Source organism: Mobula hypostoma, chromosome 19 (assembly GCF_963921235.1).
Source record: "Mobula hypostoma chromosome 19, sMobHyp1.1, whole genome shotgun sequence".
In the NCBI taxonomy this organism is placed as follows: Eukaryota; Metazoa; Chordata; class Chondrichthyes; order Myliobatiformes; family Myliobatidae; genus Mobula; species Mobula hypostoma.
This window is the reverse complement of record NC_086115.1, coordinates 59,500,710-59,517,003: the sequence shown is the minus strand read 5'-3', so window position 1 is coordinate 59,517,003 and position 16,294 is coordinate 59,500,710. Positions and strand designations below refer to the sequence as shown.

Genomic DNA, 16,294 nt, shown 5'->3' with positions numbered 1-16,294 from the left:
GAAACGTTGACTGATCATTTCCACAGATGCTGCCCGACCTGCTGAGTTCCTCCAGCGCGTTGTGAGTGCTGCTTTGACCCCAGCATCTGCAGAGTATTTTCTGTTTACAGGAGCCTCAGGACTCACATCACCAAGTTCAGGAATAGTTATTACCCCTCAACCATCAGGCTCTTGAACCAAGTGGGTCAACTTCATTGCCCTATCATTGAGATGTTTCCACAGCCTATGGACATATAGACTCACTGTCAAGGACTCTTTCTCAATACTTATTGCTTATTTATTTATTATTATTATTTCTTTCTTGGTATATTTGCTCAGTTTGTTTCTTTTGTTCTTTGGTCAAACACTTAAGTTGGTGTGGTCTTTCAATGATTCTGTTGTGGCTTTATTCTATAATGGATCTATTGAGTATACCCACCAGAAAGTGCATCTCTAGGTTGTATGTGGTGATATATATGTACTTTGATAATAGATATACTTTAAATTTGAAATCAAATCATTAAATCACAAAGTGTGGGAATAAAATGGCAACATTTGATTTTGCTATTCATTTTCAGCCTCTTGTACTTGTTATTTCAAGGCCCACTGGAGCTCCCAACCGAGGATCCATAGATCCCTGGGTTAATGGTAGGAGTCCAGGACATAAAAAGGCTGGAACCCCCTGCTTAGCATATCTAGTCCATAAATCTATCATTAGAATCCTTGAGGGCAGCAAATGACACGGCTATTCGAGTTGCTGCTTTGTCATTCCAGTAACCCGGGCTTAATCCTGACCTCTCACGTTGTCTGGCAGCTTGCACGCTTTTCTTCTGACTGTGTGGGTTTCCCCTGGATAGTCCAGTGTCCTCCCACATCCCATAGATAGGCCGATTGATAGGGCAAATAAAAGCGGTAAACACTATTAGCTGAATAGCAGATGCCTTGCTCATAATGCAGCCATTGTCAATCTAGGAAGTGATTTAGAGATCGGATAAAATTGCGTATTAGTGAAATTAGCTTCATGGATGTAACCGTCTTCACTGTTTGTGGAAAATGTCAGAATTTCCAGGGTCTTGAGAGGGCAAGTGAACAAAAGATGTGCTTTAGGAGCAGGAGAAAGAGATATTACAGGCAACCCATGCCAGATCTGAGTAGGCAGCGTCCATCAACACAGTGTTTATTCACTAGGCAACTGTGCACACCCAGGAAATCTGAACTTTTCCTTAACTGCACCAAAAACTACAAACAATATTTGAAAGTTTTCCCCCTGCAAAACAGTACTTTCATTTGTACTTTTGTTACATTGCACAGTACAGAGTACTATCAAAGTCCCAAAGATCTTTGCATATCAGAATAAGAATCAGGTTTAATATCACTGGCAAATGTCATGGAATTTGTTGTTAAGTGGCTGGAATATATTGCAAAATATAGTAGTAAAAATTGCAAATTACAGTAAGAAGTATGTGTATTTTTAAAAAGTTAAATCAGTAGTGCAAAAAGAGAAGAAAAACATACCTTTATATCAGGAATCTGGAGTCCTGTTTTTAAAGACTAATTTTGTTCAAGTGAGTATAATGGAATCAATGTAATTTTTGTTATTAAACTCCACAATAAGTTCATTATTCGGTGCCTTTCATGTGGATGTTATTTGGCAGTGAATAAAAAGCCCCTTTGCCTTGCCAGTTATTGCTGTTTACCATTTTAGACTTGACATAGTGATCACCAATACGATGAAACAATTAGCTCTGGAGATTCTCAATCACTTACAGAATATATTTATAGAGGGGATTTAATTCCTCTCTTTAAATATTTAATTGTCTTCCTCTCATCCATTGCTGTGTGTAATTGCTGTAAGGCCATCAAGAGTTGGCAAGTAAACTTACACCTAGAGTACAGTGTATTGATTGTTTCAATAATCAACCTCTCCAATACCATACGACAATTATTACCCACTAGTGAAGTACCCTGAGGTTCTCTAGATAATTATCTTGTTTCAGAATGGGTGGTGCTATTTGAAGTGCCTCTCGAATGGTTACTAAAAGAAGAGCATTCATCTTTTTAAAACATGCATTCTCCATACAGTGAGAGCAAAGATGACAAATTCATCATATGCAAATGAACTTTGAATGAGCAAAGATGACAAATTCATCATATGCAAATGAACTTTGAATGAGCAAAGATGACAAATTCATCATATGCAAATGAACTTTGAATGACAACTAGATAGCAACTAGCTGTCAATATTTGGGAAGTTCCTCATCTTTTCCTGCTCCCATAGTGAAATTTGTTCTTTTGTACTGTGACATAAAAAGTTACAAAGGCAAAATGCTGGAGGATCTCAACAGGTCAGGCAGCATCTATGAAAATGAATAAACATTTGACGTTTTGGGCTGAGACCCTTCATCAGGACTGGAAAACAAGGGAGCAGAGGCCAGAATAAAAAGATAGGGGGAAGAGAAGGAGGATACTAGATGGTGGTAGGTGAAGCCAAGTTCGTTGGGAATAGGGAATGAAGTAAGAGACTGGGAGGTGGAAAAGGAAATGGGCTGGAGTAGAAAGAATCTGATAGTGGGAGAGAGTGGGCCATGGGAGAAAGAGAAGGAGGAGAGACATCAGGGGGACGTGATAGGCAGGTGAGGAGAAGAGGTAAGAGGCTAGAGAAGGAAAATGAAGAGGGTGCAAAGGGGAGGCGAAAAAAATTGCAGGAAGTTGGGGAACCGATATTCATGCATCAGGTTGGAGGCTACTTAGATGGAACAAAGTGTTGGCCCTCCAACCTGAGAGAGGTAGAAGAGGACATCATGACCAAAGGGGAAAGAGTAAGTGCTTAAGATTTCAGTTTCATAAATAAATGGTGTAAAAGAGGAATAGTGAGGTAACATTCAAAAATATGATGGCAGAGAGAAAGAAACTGTTCCTAAAATGTTGAATGTGCATTTTCAGGCTCCTGTAACCCCTCCTTGATGGTAGTAATGGTAGTAGGCATGTCCTGGGGTGGGGGGCTGACATTCCTTAATAATAGATAACACCTTCTTGAGGCAGCGCTGTTAGAAGGTTCCTCGATAATGGCGAGGCTTGTGCCCACGGAGAGCTGCTGAGTCTACAGTCCTATGCAGCTACTTTCGATCCTGTGCTTCAGAGCTTCCATACCAGATGGTGATATAACCAGACAGAATGCTCTCCGTGGTACATCTCTGAAAATTGCTAGAGTCTTTGGTGACAAGGGCTGCAGTAGGTTAGACAGCATCTGTGATAGGTAATGGATAGTCAACAACTGGCTGCATCACATCCTGGTATAGTAACACCAATGCCCTTGAATGAAAAATCCTACAAAAAGTAGTGGACACAGCCCAGTCCATCACAGGTAAAGCCCTCGCTATCATTCAGCACATCTACATGATACGCTGTTGCAGGAAAGCAGCATCCATCATTTGCGGACCCCACCGCCCAGCACATGCTCTCTTCTCACTGCTGCTATCAAGAAGAAGGTACAGAAGCTTCAAGGCCCACAATTCCAGGTTCAGAAACAGTTATTACTCCTCAACAATCAGGCTCTTGCCGGGGCACAATTGAGAGCATCCTGACTGGCTGCATCACTGCCTGGTATGGGAACTGTACTTCCCTCAATCGCAGGACTCTGCAGAGAGTGGTGCGGACAGCCCAGCGCATCTGTAGATATGAACTTCCCACGATTCAGGACATTTACAAAGACAGGTGTGTAGAAAGGGCCCAAAGGATCATTGGAGACCCGAATCATCCCAACCACAAACTGTTCCAGCTGCTACAATCAGGGAAATAGTACCACAGCATAAAAGCCAGGACCAACAGACTCCGGGACAGTTTCTTCCACCAGGCCATCAGACTGATTAGATTAGATGCACCTTTATTGTCATTGTGCCGAGTACAGATACAAAGCCAATGAAATGCAGTTAGCATCTGACCAGAAATGCAAAGAATAGTGTTATTTCCAAAATAACTGCGAATAAAAAGTAAGTGCTACAGCACACAAATATAAAAGTACTGAGACAGTACAATATGGGTGCAATACTGCTTAACGCTGTGATGTGAGGTTCAGCAGGGTCACAGCCTCAGGGAAGAAGCTCTTCCTGTGCCTGCTGGTGCGGGAGCAGAGGCTCCCGTAGCGCCTACCGGATGGGAGGAGAGTAAAAAGTCCATGGTTAGGGTGAGATGCATCCTTGATAATGATTTTTGCCCTGCACAGGCAGTGTTTATGGTAGATGTTCTCAATGGTGGGCAATTGGGTGCCAATAATCCACTAGGCAGTTTTCACCATATGCTGGAGTGCTTTGTGGTCCGATACCGGACAATTGCCATACCACACTGAGATGCAGTTGGTGAGTATGCTCTCAATCGTACAGCGGTAAAAGTCCGTCAGTATCCTGGGACAGAGGTGAGCTTTCTTGATGCTCCGCAGGAAGTAAAGGCGCTGTTGTGCCTTCTTGATCAGGATGGAGGAGTTCAGGAACCAGGTGAGATCCTCGGAAATGTGGACACCAAGGAATTTGAAGCTTGATACACGCTCCAGTACAGCTCCGTTGATGTAGATGGGGACTTGAGTGTGGCTCCTAGCATGCCTGAAGTCCACAATGATCTCCTTGGTCTTCTGGGTGTTAAGGGTCAGGTTGTTGTCAGCACACCACACGGCCAGGTGCTGGACCTCATCCCTGTAGGACGTCTCGTCATCCCCTCTGATCAGGCCAACCACCGTGGTGTCATCTGCGAACTTGATTGTGGAGTTAAAGCCATGTACAGGAACGCAGTATTAGGTGAAAAGGGAGTACAGAAGAGGGCTCAGCACACAGCCTTGAGGCACGCCGGTGTTCAGGGTGAGAGTGGAGGAGGAGAGGTTGTCTAACTTAACTGATTGGGGTCTGTTAGTCAGAAAGTCCAAGGTCCAATTGCAGAGGGATGAGCTGATACCAAGCTGGCGAAGTTTGGCAATCAGTTTGGAGGGGATCACAGTATTGAATGCCAAACTAAATTCAATGAACGGCATTCTGACGTAAGAGTTGGGACTGTCCAGATGGGTCAGGGCAGAGTGAAGTGCCCTGGAGATGGCATCCTCTGTTGACCTGTTGGTGCGATAGGCAAATTGACGGGGGTCCAGGGTAGTGAGCAGACAGGATTTCAGATGTGACAGAACCAGTCTCTCAAAGCACTTTGCAGTGGTGGGGGTGAGTGCAACTGGGCGGAAGTTATTCAGGCCCATGGCCGTGATTAATTCATGCTGATACAATTGTATTTCTATGTTATATTGCATATACTATTTATTATAAATTACTATAAATTGTGCATAGCACATTTAGATGGTGATGTAACATAAAGATTTTTACTCCTCATGTATGTGAAGGATGTAAGTAATAAAGTCAATTCCGATCAATTCAAATGAAAAAACTTCACTCAATATCACTTGCCCTATCATTGAAATGTTTCCACAACCTATGGACTCATATTCAAGGACTCTTCATCTCATATTCTTAATATTTATTGCTTATTTATTTATTTATATTATATTCGCCCATTGGCTGAGCACCCTAGTTGGAGCGGTCTTCCATTGACTCTGTTATGATTATTATTCTATAGATTGGTTGTAAATGATGATATATATGTAATTTGATAATATATTTACTTTACTTTGAATGAGGTCAGTACCCTTCATCCAGTCTAGACTGTCCATTTCCCTCCACAGATGCTGCCTGACCCACTGTGTTCTTTAAGCAACTAGTTTATTTACTGCAGTACAATAGTTAGGAGCCACACTCTTAGAGATGCTAAGAATCTTCTCTCATGGCAAGTTCCATTCTGATCACTTTACAGAGAATGCTGTTCACAAGCAAGGTATATGTAGTTAACCCTTCCCTTCCAGTGGAAAAGGCTATTATGTATACATACTACAATTAATATGTATATTAATTAGGGAAACCATGGAACCAAGCGAGCAAAAATCCTGATGAAGCAACACTTTCATGTTTATGCTGGTGTATTTGTTAGGCAGGAAGGGAGGGTGATAATTCAAGTTCAAGTTTATGGTCACTCAACTATACACATGTATACAGCTAAGTGAAACATTGCTCCTCTGGGGCCAAGATGCAAAACACAGTATTTACAGTCACAGACAGCACATATAGTTATGATCAATCACAGATTGTCACCAGCTAATATCAGCTCAAGTCCTTGAATGGCATGGCCTAAAGATTAACAGGTTGACATAAAGTGCGAGGTGTATGTTATGTGTATAATGTTAGTGGCATTATTATAATAAAACAAACCATCATATAAATTTTTTAAAATCATATAAATACAAAACAGCAGCAATCAAAGATAAAAAGTGACCGGGTGACCGGTGCGGGATGAGAGTGTGTCCGTGAGTTGGGGAGATGGTTGGCAGGGCATTCAGGGAGAGTGCACATGTGTGTTGGGTGGCAAACAAGTATACCAGCCTAGGGGCAGAAACAGGCACCTGTGATCCATGCTACATCACTTCCAAGATTTTTCTTAAAGAGTTAACAGGTAAGAGAGGCTCTACATCCAGCTTTCATTTGTATCCAAAGGGAAAAGTTCCCAAAACCCCTACCCATCCAACTCTTACCTCAAGGTACAGTCAGCCTGTTTCCTTACAAAACAAGCAGTTCAGTGCTACCAACTTGTGCATCATTGGCAGGTCATCAACCATACTGGATTGCATGTCAGGTATTCTGGCAGGAAGGTCTGCAAACCAACAGGGTTTTCCATCCCTTCATCTTAATGGCCAGAAATCCCTCACTGACCTTCCACATCCAGACTCTGAACATGCACAAGAAACTCTGTGGCTGGAGAGCAAGCCATTGATTTATGGCACAAAGGACAGAGATGGAAGGGAAGCTTCATGTGAAATTACCTGTGCCAGATCTTCAGTAATTTCAACCTTGTTGCCAAGAATCTCGGTCTAAACCAGGAGCACTAATTTAAAAACAAATGCTGTTTCACTCCAATCAAACAGTGCAGCTATTTGTTAATTACAAAATATAAAATGCTGCTAATTAGCAACTAAAAGACTGTGAGGGGTTGTAGAGTATGACAATAAATGTAACTACATGGCACCCTGCAGTATGAATTGTTTTTTGTTCAAAGTTTACTGTCTTTGTATAGAACTCTGTGGCGTCAGATTAATCAAACATAGTTACAGGTTTCTGTGTGATAGCTGGAGCTGCTTGTCACCCATCAGTATCAGAATTAAAACACTGGGGCATGACATGAAACTTGTTGTTCTGCGGCAGCAGTACAGTGCAATACATAATAAAAACTATAAATTATAGTATGTATATATAAAAAATAAATTAAATACATGGTGTAAAAAGAGCAGGGAAGAATAGTGAGGTGGTATTCATGGTTCATTGTCCATTCAGAATCTGATGGAGGAGGGGAAGAAGCTGTGCCTGAAATGTTGAGTGTGTGTCTTCAGGCTCCCGTACCTCCTCCTTGACAGTAGCAATGAGAAGAGGGCATGTCCTGGATGATACTGTCATATTCCCTCATTCTCTTTTATAACAGCAGTCTGACTTTTTCCCAAGCTTATAAAGGCTTCCAGTAAAGCCCCTTGCCCTTTAACTGACCTGTAATTTTGTATACTTTAATTTTGCATCCTTTAGAAACTTAATCTGTAGTGAAAGCTGTGGATAAGGGTTAAGATCAGGAGGATTTAAAACCCTTGATGTTGAATCTGGAGTTTCTGGTGCTGGGGGCCTTTCCGAGGCTTTGATCTCTTCCCACCAATAAACTTGAATGGAAGCTGGAGGTGTACATCACACATGTTCAATGGTGAATGAATTGGACACAGATGTCTTCAATTACGGCAGCCAGGAAGTGAATTGCAAAATTCTAAAAAAAAATTGAAAAATAGACACAGCTTACTAAATTGCAACGAAGCCTCTTTGCAACGTAAGTCTCAAAATAAGGCACACATTTCCTGACAACTTAGTCCAAAGATCATATTCAGCATGATCAGTATTGCTTAATTTTAACCTTCATTGGAGCCAAACACAGCACTTTCACAACAATTTGTAGACACAACAACCAGATTTATGATAGGAGAGAATAAAACACTTTCATTGGCTGGTCTATCTCTTTTCTGATGAGCTTGTGCACATTCGGTGAGTTAACTTTCAAAAATGTCTGCACAGCCTGTGTCATTTTGTGTTGAAAGCTAACATTTAATTAGGTTATCAGAAGATTATGCTCACTAGACCATTTGAAGGCACTGGAATAAAAGTAAGTCTTCCCTTTCTTATGCCTCCTGCCTTACGGAAGGCTGCGTATGGTTGCGTGCAATTCTTCCAACCACATTGCAGGTTCCTGTGCGTCCTTCTGACTCTCAGACTTTGCTGGGGTCACCTATTGTGTCCAGGGCACCCAATGCAGCTTCCTCTACATTGGTGAGACCCGTTGTAAGTTGACGGACCGCTTCATTGAGCACCTCCACACCATTGACCACACACAGAGCTTACCCATGGCCAAACATTTTAATTCCCATTCCCATTCTGACATGTCGGTCCATGGCCTCCTGTTGTGCCAAGATGAGGCCACCCTCAGGGTGGAGGAGCAACACCTTGTTTTCGGAAACAACAGGAATTCTGCAGATGCTGGAAATTCAAGCAACAACATACATCAAAGTTGCAGACCTTGTTTTCGGTCTGGATATCCTCCATCCTGATGGCATGAATATCAATTTCTCCCTCCGGTAAAGAAAAATTCCTCCCCCCCTCCACTTCTTCTAGTCCTCACTTTGGCTTCTTACCTCTCCTCACCTGCCTGTCACCTCCCCCTGGGTCGCCTCTTCTTCCCCTTTGTCCTATGGCAAGCTGTCTATCTAACTCATGATTGGTGCTCTGGTTACAGCTGCTGATAGGCCACGTACAATGGACAAACGTTCTCGAAGCTCCCTTTCTAAAAAACCACCGCTGACCTGTGAGAAATCTCTCGGTAAAGCTCTGTTGACGCTGCTGATAGGCCACGTACAAATTAGATTAGATTAGATTCGATTATGAGGACACTCAGTCCTCGTTTATTGTCATTTAGAAATGCATATTGACTGTTTATTCATTTCCTCCAGCACTTTGTGTGTGTTGCTTTGGATTTCGAGCATCTGTAGACTTTCTTGTGTTTATTATTTGCTTCTGGCCCTTTTGACTCACTGGGACACAATTTCTATTTTCCCAACTAACTTTCCAGGACCCCAATTCCTACACTCCCTTCTGACTCACTGGAGCCCCAGTACCTATGTTCCCGTCCAACTCCCACAGTTCCATTTCCTCCGGCCTTTTTGAACCAATGTAGGTTCCCTTTAAGCTTACCTGGGTTCACTTGGAAATTTATTATAATATTATGTAACATCTTAACAAGAGTGAATTAAAAAGTTGTAGTTGTATTAATATTTGAATAACATCTTGAACAGTCAAAAATTGCTAATCCAGCACTACCAAATGTGCTGAATGATTGGGATGGTGTTTTATATAGGAAAGTGCTGACAGTTTTGACTTATCCCATAATTTTGATACTACTTAACAAAAGTCTCTGCTGTTATCTGCTTGAACAACTGAAGAAAGATAGAACCATTTACAACCCGTGGCCACTGTATTAGGTATACCTGTACACCTGCCCATTAATGCAAATATCTAATCAGCCAAGCATGAGATAGCAACTCATTGTATAAAAGCATGCAGATATGGTCAAGAAGTTCAGTTGGTGTTCAGACTAAACATCGGAATGGGGAAGAGATGTGATCCTAGTAACATTAACTGTGGAATGATTATTAGTGCCAGAGAGGATAGTTTCAGTATCTCAGAAACTGCTGATTTCCTGGGATTTTCACACACAACAGTCTCTAGAGTTTACAGAGAACGAGGCAAAAGGCAAAAGAACATCCAGTGAGTGGCAGTTCTGTGGGTGAAAATGCCTTGATAATGAGAGAGGTCAGAGGAGAGCGGCCAGCCTGGTTTAAACTGACTGGAAGGCAACAGTAAATCAAATGACCAGATGTCAAAACAGTGGTGTACAGAAGAGTATCTCTGAATGCACAGCACATCAAGCCTTGAAGTGGATGGGCTAGAGCAGCAGAAGACCACAAATGTACACTCCGTAGCTGCTTGATTAGCTGCCTCCTGGGCCTAATTATGTAGCAGCAGGATGTATTTCAAAGTTTCTGACCGTACACTTGCTGTGGTACAAAAAATATTTTGCTTTCATCTGGGAATATTTATTCAAAAAGTAATAATATTGCAGTTGTACCCCGGAAGTGCAACTTGGGTGCCACGGTAGCATAGCGGCTAGTGCAACGTTATACAGCTCGGGTCGTTTGAGTCCGGAGTTCAATTCCAGTGCCATCTGAAAGGAGTCCCTTACGTTGATGATCATGGCCAATCTCTCTCAGCATCAGTTCCCAGCATGAACCTACCATCTGTTCATTTCCGTATTGTCCCTTGGTCTATGAAACTGTTTGAATGAGCATGAGGTCTGTGTCCATAAGACCATAATATATACAGTGGCATGCAAAAGTTCGGACACCCCTGGTCAAAATTTCTGTTACTGTGAATAGTTAAGTGAGTAGAAGATGAACTAACCATATAACCATATAACAATTACAGCACGGAAACAGGCCATCTTGGCCCTTCTAGTCCGTGCTGAACTCTTACTCTCACCTAGTCCCACCAACCTGCACTCAGCGCATAACCCTCCATTCCTTTCCTGTCCATATACCTATCCAATTTAACTTTAAATGACAACATCGAACCTGCCTCAACCACTTCTGCTGGAAGCTCGTTCCACACAGCTACCACTCTCTAAGTAAAGAAATTCCACCTCATGTTACCCCTAAACTTTTGCCCTTTAACTCTCAACTCATGTCCTCTTGTTTGAATCTCCCCCATTCTCAATGGAAAAAGCCTATCCATGTCAACTCTATCTATCCCCCCTCATAGTTTTAAATACCTCTATCAAATCCCCCTTCAACCTTCTATGCTCCAAAGAATAAAGACCCAACTTGTTCAACCCTTCTCTGTAACTTAGGAGATGAAACCCAGGTAACATTCTAGTAAATCTTCTCCGTACTCTCTCAATTTTGTTGACATCTTTCCTATAATTTGATGACCAGAACTGTACACACTACTCCAAATTTGGCCTTACCAACGCCCTGTACAATTTCAACATTACATCCCAACTCCTATACTCAATGCTCTCAACTCCAAAAGTCATAAAGTTAGAGATGAAATATTCTTTTCAGCATTTTAAGCAAGGTTGGTATATTATTTTTGTTTTGTACAATTTTAGAGTGAAAAAAGGAAAAGAGGGCTATGCAAAAGTTTGGGCACCCCAAGAGATTTGAGCTCTCAGATAACTTTTACCAGGTCTTGCAAGGAAGAATGGGTGAAAATCCCCCAAGCAAGAATTGAAAGACTCTTAACTGGCTACAGAAAGCATTTACAAGCTGTGATACTTGCCAAAGGGGGTGTTACTAAATTCGTACCGTGCAAGGTGCCCAAACTTTTGCTTCAGGCTCTTTTCCTTTTTTATTATTTTGAAACTGTAAAAGATGGAAATAAAAAAGTAATCTTGCTTAAAATATTAAAGAAATGTGTCATCTTTAACTTTATGCCTTTTGGAAATCAGTTCATCTTTTACTCGCTTAGGTATTCACAGTAACAGAAATTTTGACCAGGGTGCCCAAACTTTTGCATGTTACTGTAGGAGCAGAATTAGGCTTTTTAGCCCATCGAGTCTGTTCCATCATTTCATCATGGCTAATCCAATTTTCCTCTCAGCCCCAGTCTCCTGCCTTCTCTCGGTATCCTTTCATGCCCGGACCAATCAAGAAGCTATTGAATCTCTGCCTTAAATACACGTAAAGACTTGGCCTCCACAGCTTCCTGTGGCAAAGAATAATACAGAGTCAGCACTCTCTGGCTAAAGAAATTCCTCCTCATCTCCATTCTAAACGGACATCCCTCTATTCTGAGGCTGTGTCCTTTCGTCTTAAACTCTCTCACCATAGCAAACATCCTCCCCACAACCACTCTGTCAAGGCCTTTCACCATTCAATAGATTTCAATGCGGTTACCCCTCATTCTTCTGAATTCTAGTGAATACCAGTCCAGAACCATCAAACGTTCTTCATATGACAAGCTGTTCAATAATGGAATCGTTTTCGTGAACCTCCTTTGAACCCTCTACAGTACTTTATAAAGTCTCAACATTACATCCTTGCTTTTTATACTCTAGTCCTCTTGAAATAAATGCTAACATCCCATTTGCCTTCCTCACCACAGACTCAACCTGCAAAACAACCTCTAGAAAATCCTACAGAAGGACATCCAGGTCCTTAGCACCTCAGCTTTTTGTACTTTCTCTCCATTTAGAAAATAATCAACCCTTCCATTTCTTCTACCAAAGTGCATGACCATGCACTTCCCAACACGGCATTCCATTTGCCACTTCTTTACCCATTCTCCTAATCTGTCTAAGTCCTTCTGTAGCCTCTCTACTTTCTCAAAACTACATACCCCTCCACCTTTCTTCATATCGTCTGCTAACTTTGCAACAAAACCATTAATTCCATCATTGACATAGAATGTAAAAAGAATCAATCCCAACACAGACCCCTGTGGAACACAACTCGTCACCAGCTTCCTGCCTGTAATTTCCTCAAAAAATTGCAGTAGGTTAGTCAGGCAGGATTTTACTTTCAGGAAACCATGCTGGCTTTGGCCCATCTTGTCATGTGCCTCCAGGTACTCCGTAATATTATCCCTAACAATCGATTCCAACAACTACCCAACCACTGATGTCAGGCTAACAGGTCTTTCCTTTCTGCAGCCTCCCACCCTTCTTAAATTGTGGAATAACATTTGCATTTGTTATACCCCTCATAATTTTGTACACTTCTGTCAAATCTCCTCGCTATCTTCTATGTTCTAAAGAATATAGTCCCGACCTATTCAATCCTTCCATATAACTTAGGTCCTCCAGATCTGGCAAGATCTTTGTAAATTTTCTCTGTACTCTTTCAACCTTATTTACATCTTTCCTGTACGTAGGTGACCAAAACTACACACAATACTATAAATTAGGCCTCACCAATGTCTTACATAACATCTTATCTCCTATACTCAGTACTTTGATTTATGAAGGCCAATGTGTCAGAAGCTTTCATTATGACCCTATCTACCTGTGATGCCACTTTCAATGAATTATGGACCTGTATTCCCAGATCCCTTTGTTCTACAGCACTCCTCAATGTCCTGTTGTTCACTGTGTAAGACCTACCCTGGTTGGTCCTACTAAAGTGCAATACCTCGCACTTGTCTGCATTAACTTCCATCTGCTATTTTGCAGCTCATTTTTCCAGCTGGTCCAGATCCCTCTGCAAACCATTGCAGTCTTCTGTGAATGTTGTACACCTTCATAGTATCCTATAAAAGAGAGCTCAAAAGATTAAATGTTCCTTTTCAAGCCTGTTTTACCTTTTATTTATTTGAATGGTTTCATTTCCTTCATCCACATCCAAGAATGTAAATGCTTCTGAATATCTGGTCTGAGCTACAGAAAGTTAGCATCCTTTGGAGAAATGCAGGTTGATGCACATTTTGTCAATCTATCAGTCTATGTATTGCTAAATTTAGGCAGATAATATTTGTTATATTTTTCCTTCAGATATAAAACTATTAGCAATGAAAAGCAGCCTTTTAATCTGTATTAAATCTCCTTCAGAAATGAAAAGATCTGTATTAAATCTCCTTAGGAAAAGAAAAAAAATAACCACTCATAGGGAAGGCTTCAGAAGTAAACCCGGAGGAATAATCCAGAGGCAGAGTCCCTAAGGCAATCCTCCACTGACAGACTGGCAACTCCTGCACCGCCAATAGTGCCAAACTGTATTGGTCTCTGTTGTTCCTTTGGATTCACCAGCTGCATGGGTAACAGCTTGCTCTCCACAATCGCGTAGCCCTGGCATGCGTATCACATAGACAACTAGGGCACAATACCCGTGCTTGGTTCTGACCAGTGGAGGCCCTCAGGTACGCGCAATCATTTTCAGGGAGCAACTAAGAACAATCACATGAGCCTGGGGTCAGATACAAGGCAGGACCAAATCAGAGAGTCCATACCCCAGTCAGACATAAGCCACTCAGTTCATGGCCATCATTACTTACACAAGTTGCTTTTATTTTAAAGCTGAGATCACGATTTCATCAGTATTAGGGAAAAGAAGAGCAAATTTACATTTGTGTAATTGGCTGCTATCTGTTCAACGGATGTGATTTCAGGTACTTGATTCAGAGTCTTTACCGTGTGCACATGAAAGAGGTTCATTCAGTATCATTATTTAACATTTCCCTAATAATTTTGTAGCTGGTTATTATTAAAAGAAATGGTGAAGATCTATTAATAGACCTCTGATCTAAAGCAACACACAAAAAACACTGGAGAGGCTCAGCAGGTCAGGCAGCATCTGTGGAAGTGAACAAGCAGTCAATGTTTTCGACCAAGACCCTTCATCAGGACTGGAAACGAAGGGGAAGACGCCAGAATAAAAAGCTGGAGGGAGGAGAAGGAGGATAGCTGGAGAGCCTCTGTTCTTTCTGGGGCATTTCTTGTTCTAATACAATATTGATTCTGCAAATATTGCAGCAAGACATATTCAGATGGCCATGAATGTATTTTTAAAACATTAATATGACCCATATTTATGAACCATGAGTGCAAGTTTCCCATAGCAATAATTTTGAAAATGACAAGATTTTTAAATTGAAAGAAGAAACTAAACTTGTGCCTTTTGTGGCTCTAGTATTCTGTTGAATGTCCACACAAAATCATGAAGTCACTCTATTAATGTGTTAGTGACATCATCGGGTGTGTATATTGGATGGCGTTCTTTATCCAGCAGAAGTTGGCTTAGAATTCTGTCATGCAATTACTTGCAACTAATACATAATTTTTTGGTAGAGAAACACAAAGATCATGAACCTTGCATCCCATGATAAAATACATCACAAATTAACGTGTCCATTAGTCATTCCCTTGCATGATATTTGTACATTAAACAAGGAAATAACAATATATTGGTTGAAGAGGTCGGATGCATGACTAACAGAAGAAATTGGAATTCTATGAAATGCTAAATGCATGTTCAGAATCTAATCAGTTTATTCAAATACATTTCTTTCCAATTGACTGTAACTACTGCCAGCAAAGACATCTGGAGAAGTCCAGATGTTATTTTATAAACATTGCTGGTCGCTACAGAGTTCTTATAACTTCCCCTATAAGTTTCCATCGTGAGGGCTGAAAACCCAGTGATAGCGTCATAAAGAAACAATTAGTTTGAGACAAAAATATATACGGTTATGGAGTGTTCCAAGAAGTGTTGAAGCAATGCTCCACACTTTTATTCATTTTAAGGAAAGGGTGGCTTTATAATGTTATCTCATCAGCCATCAGCTGCACTTGGCCAGTAAATCTCACACCTTTGTGCGTGTGAGGTGAGATACTAATGTCTAAAGTGAACTGATGGTGGACCTCACCATCTGTTCCATTGTATTGAACCTAGTGGAGGGATCCTAGGAGGGTTGGCATGCCAACTCCACATGAATGGGTTTGCTAATCCCATGGGAAAAGATAGATGCAGGTTGGTGCTTGAGTTATTTTATTTTCAATGATTTTAATGCATAATGGTGTTTTAATTAACTTTAAAAAATATGAAATATTTAAAATATAGTTTCTGAATGGATAATGAACAAACCATGAACACTAACTCACAGTTTATCATCATCCTTATTATGTGCGGTATCATATGATGTGGCCGATCATGGTCTTTGGCCATGATTGTTCTTGGCAAGTTGTTCTCCAGAAGTGGTTTGCCATTGTCTTCTTCTGAATAATGTGTCTTTACAAGGTGGGTGACCCCAGCCATTGTCAATACTCTTCAGAGATTGTCTCCCTGGCATCAGTGGTTGCATAATCAGGAATTGTGATGTGCACCAACTGGTCATATGTCCATCTGCCACTTGCTCCCATGGCTTCCCGTGACCCTGATCGGGTGAGGAGGGGGTGGCTACGCAGGTGCTACACCTTGCCAAAGGGTGACCTGCCAGCTGGTGGAGCGAAGGAGTGCTTTACACCTCCTTTGGTAAAGACATATCTCCACCCCGCCAACCAAATGCGTAATGGTGTTTTAATTTACTTTTTAAAATATAAAATATTTAAAATCTAGTTTCTGAATAGACAAGGAACAACCCATGAACACTGCCTCACTATAATCACTCTC

At 41.3% G+C, this 16,294-nt stretch overlaps 1 protein-coding gene across 5 annotated transcripts in view; it reads left to right on the top strand.

Moving 5' to 3' along the window:
* The window catches only part of afap1l2 (actin filament associated protein 1-like 2), a 289,415-nt gene that overhangs the window by 122,103 nt on the left and 151,018 nt on the right, over nucleotides 1–16,294 (top strand). The window contains exon 1 of one of the 5 annotated variants that reach the window (XM_063072010.1): nucleotides 8,173–8,247. The exons of the other annotated variants lie outside the window; for them this stretch is intronic. The gene's annotated coding sequence lies outside the window, so the exon portion shown is untranslated. Of the gene's footprint in view, nucleotides 1–8,172; nucleotides 8,248–16,294 lie in introns of those variants that run through there. 5 annotated transcript variants of the gene reach the window in all.